Raw genomic sequence first — 4,477 nt, 5'->3', positions numbered from 1 at the left:
ATATATATACACACACATTATATAGAGAGGTAGATATATAATTGTTTGTTAATATATGTATGTAGAAAAACAAGGGATTCCATGTTATGATATAAATATGTGTTTTTACATTATAATCTTCTTGTAACTAATCTTATAGAAATTTCAGAACAGCATAATCGTGATATAGGCTAGTCATATCACTAATTCCAATCTTTATGTGATATACATTAACTCAATTCGATTTGTAAAAAAAAGCAGTTTTCATATAATTGAAGCAAACGTGATTTTCATTGTGGCAATGAAGACGAACCACTCACTATTTAATCAAACTACTTATTGAAGTATCAAGACGAACCACTCAATATTTAATCAAACTACTTATTGAAGTATCAAGACAAACCACTCAATATTTAATCAAACTACTTATTGAAGTATCAAGACAAACCACTCAATATTTAATCAAACTACTTATTGAAGTATCAAGACAAACCACTCAATATTTAATCAAACTACTTATTGAAGTATCAAGACAAACCACTCAATATTTAATCAAACTACTTATTGAAGTATCAAGACAAACCACTCAATATCTAATCAAACTACTTATTGAAGTATCAAGATAAACCACTCAATATTTAATCAAACTACTTATTGAAGTATTAAGATAAACCACTCAATATTTAATCAAACTAATTATTGAAGTATTAAGATAAACCACTCAATATTTAATCAAATTATTTATTAAAGTATTAAGATAAACCACTCAATATTTAATCAAATTATTTATTAAAGTATTAAGACAAATCACTTACTATTTAATTAAACTAGTTATTGAAGTTTCGAAGATGTAATGATAAATAAAGTAATGTTGCCTATCTTTTCAGGCCTGCAAAACGTTTTGATGGGGAATTTTGCAGGATGGTCTGCGCCACTAGCTTCCGTTTTGTGGATCACTTTCAATCGCCGACTTTTTAACCTCTTTATCGGAAAACTTCACCCCTAAAGCAGAGACCAACAAGATAGCTATTAGTCTAATATTTATTTCATTCATTAAAAGCACACCTTTAATCCTTAAATTGCAGATTGGTTTTTATATCGTTCACTAAACATTGCATCATATTGAAACATTTTAGTTGCCTGTTACAACATTTAGTGCAAGCAACTAACAAAAAATTGGGTAAAATCACTCATTTATAAAGTACATAGAGGATTGGTAGTGGTTAGTAGGATTAACTAGAATATTGATGGTAAATTTGTTACTCATATGTTATTAGAAACCCTGTTACAAATAAAGTTCTCGACATCCACTGGAATTGGTACATGCATAGTTTTCAGAAGTCGATGGAGTCCATCGGCAATTTTAGGGTAAACAATTTATATATTTTTGCTCTTTCCTAACTTGAAAGCGACGTGCCTAAATGGAAAAGCTCTCTAAACACTATTATTTTTCTGAATTTGAAGCGCATACAGTGCTTGTACTATTAGCCCTGATGAAGCCGCAATGGCAAAGCGTTGTCTGAAATAAACAAGTTTTTTTAGTGTTATCTGGAGAATAAATGTCGTTTTTTCTTCTCCTAACTTTATTGTCAGAATCTCCAAACGATTATTTACTGCGAATAACATCCAACACCTTCTTCAACAGATTTCCATCCGTTGAAAAAAATAGGAGTTCTTATTAATCTCATATTAAAAAGATCAACCTCAAATTGCATCTCTACTAAACTCTTTAAGATATAATAAAAAGGTTTGTTTTTACGTAACACTTCTTCAGACATCTTAGTGAAATTTAGAAATCCAGTATAATTCTAAGCACAGTTTGAATGTATGCCGTTTACTTGCTCCCTTTCATGTTGGCTTTCAATTCAAAAATCTGAACAAATAACCTAGTTTCTAAAGTAAGTCTGAATAATAACTTCTAATAACATCCCAAATATTGAGGCCCGGTATGGCCAGGTGGTTAGAGCGCGCAACTCGGGTTCGAATCCCCGTCCCGCCAAACATGCTCGACCTTTCATCCGTGGGGGGGTTATAATGTGACGGTCAATCCCACTATTCGTTGGTAAAAGGGTAGCCCAAGTGTTGGCGGTGGGTGGTGATGACTAGTTGCCTTCCCTTTAGTATTTCACTGCTAAATTAGGTAAGGCTAGCGCAGATAGCCCTCGTGTAGCTTTGCACGAAATTCAAAAACAAACAAACAAACCAAATATTGAAGATTAATCGCCATTTACAAGAGTTATGTTCCAGGTACCCTGGTGCCTTTGAAATTATTTACTCCATCAATGATTGGCTCACTCTGATGAACTAACTAGTCAATGTTGTCCAACACTGTAGTTTTCGTTGTATAAAGTTTCTGCGAAGGACGATGAGGTTAATTTTAGACCACACATTTTGATAAACGTCCCACAGATTAACCAGACCAAAGGCACAAAAGACAGTAAAGGTAAACTGTATAGGGAGTTTGATATATATATATATATTTCATCGATTGAGATTGTTGTGGTTCCATTTTCTTCGGGCACCTTTTTACATGAAAACAATCGGTTGTTTCGAGATATGGCTGCAAACTAGAGAATTTATGGCTTGTGAGCCATCGTCAATTCCAAATTCTTGTTCACTGCATTAGAAAATACGCTGAGCTTCATTGCAATGACTTTTTAAATAGCTAAATCACTTTTGTAACCATAACCTTTGTTTGCAGAAAAGAACGTTGCTCCAAACTGGCTTGGGACATGGTTTCGGAGCCTGTTGCTGACCTAAACGATATACTGAATCAGTTTCTTCACTTCCATAGAGAACATAACATGTCATTTCATGTGCATCCTTTAATAATCGCATTACTTGTACTTAGAAAAGCTTTGAGCTTGGTCTTTAACCACAAGCTACTTTGGCAGCACTGCACTAACGAATGGTTAGAAATTTACTGCGTAACAATAATATATAGGTGCTAATCATGTCACTTTTGATACCATGGCATCTGGGGCGACTCACAATTGTATTAATAGCACATATTGCTCAAATAAAACACAATTAAACCTTTGTATGCCTTACTTAATTCTATATGCGCTCCTTTTTTTTAAAAAAGATTCTTACAACCTATCTTATAGAAGTCACTTTTAGGCTATTCTTGTCACTAACATAGATGTCTCTTTCACACTATTCTATCTTTCGATATAATACTTTTCTAGACTATTATATAATTTTCGAGAGAAGACCTGTTTATCAGTTGATAGAATACATGTTTTTTGTGTGATTTTGATAGAAGACGTTTCTAAGCTATTTTATCATTATGATAGAATAATATTCTATCATTTTAATAGAAGAATTTTCTAGAGTATTCCATCATTTTATTTTCTAGAGTAGTCTATCATCTTAATAGAAGTATTTTCTAGAATATTCTATCATTTTATTTTCTAGAGTAGTCTATCATCTTAATAGAAGTATTTTCTAGAGTATTCTATCATTTCATTAGAAGACTTGAATGCTATTCTATCATTTTGATAGGAATATCTTCTATATTTCCTCACTCTGATAGACGATTATTCACAATATTATATTATTTAGATAGAAAAGTATTCTGGATTATTCTGTTTTTTGTCAAAATACTATTCCACATTATTCAAAAATTTCTACACAAAATTTTATTGAAATGTTAGAAGTTTTGGCTAGCAGCAAGCTTCGTGACTTATAGCACTAAAATTAGGTGTTCCTGTGTTAAGCAGGCACAGCGCAATTAGCCCACTGGGCAGCTTTGAGATTAAACAAAAATAAGAGGAAATCATTAAGTTGCAGCGCCCTCTTTCTCATCACAAGGAGTTTATAAATTCTTTCATCTTCTTATCAGAACGTTTTAAACTGTTTTATTCGAGAATTCGACTAAACTGGTTCTTACCATTGTTTTGAAAACAAATATTGAATACATAGACAAGTTTTTCATGAAAATTCGATGAATTTACACTTCATATTTGCTTGCATCCAAGCATAGATTACAAAACCAAACTTGGAAAGTGGATTTGTCACACCACGAATAGTAAACGTTTTTAACTCTCTCATATTTGTTTCTGTGACCCAAAGTTTCACCCCCTCCCCAGTAGCACAGGGGTATGTTTGCGGACTTACAACACTAGAAACCGGGTTTCGATACCCCTGGTGGGCAGAGCACACATATTCCATTGTGTAGCTTTGTGCTTAATTCCAAATAAACAAACAACCAGACTCAACGTTTCAGTTACGTACAATACCACACGTCACATGCTAAACTGTATATGACCCGTATAAAGAACTGCCAAACAAGAAAATTATTAATCATTTTATCTTTTGGTGACTTGAGAAACTATGATCTCATAAAAAAAGTGTACTTCCGAAATGGTGTTAGGATATCTCATGCTTATCTTTTTCCTTTTTTATTGATAGCTTGCAAAATCAACATATAACGGTCAAGTGAGCTTTAAAACGACATCAACATGAAAGATCCAAACAACATGTAAAGTCATCCCAT

The 4,477-nt window shown here is 32.8% G+C and overlaps 1 protein-coding gene across 1 annotated transcript in view; it reads right to left on the bottom strand.

Annotated features, from left to right (window-relative positions):
* The window catches only part of LOC106460173 (plasma membrane calcium-transporting ATPase 2-like), a 222,671-nt gene that overhangs the window by 158,690 nt on the left and 59,504 nt on the right, over positions 1–4,477 (bottom strand). Inside the window, exon 3 of the mRNA XM_022386821.1 lies at positions 795–981. The gene's annotated coding sequence lies outside the window, so the exon portion shown is untranslated. The remainder of the gene's footprint in view (positions 1–794; positions 982–4,477) is intronic.

Source organism: Limulus polyphemus, unplaced genomic scaffold (assembly GCF_000517525.1).
Source record: "Limulus polyphemus unplaced genomic scaffold, Limulus_polyphemus-2.1.2 Scaffold722, whole genome shotgun sequence".
In the NCBI taxonomy this organism is placed as follows: Eukaryota; Metazoa; Arthropoda; class Merostomata; order Xiphosura; family Limulidae; genus Limulus; species Limulus polyphemus.
The sequence above is the reverse complement of the archived record's forward strand: the minus strand, read 5'-3'. Positions and strand labels throughout refer to the sequence as shown.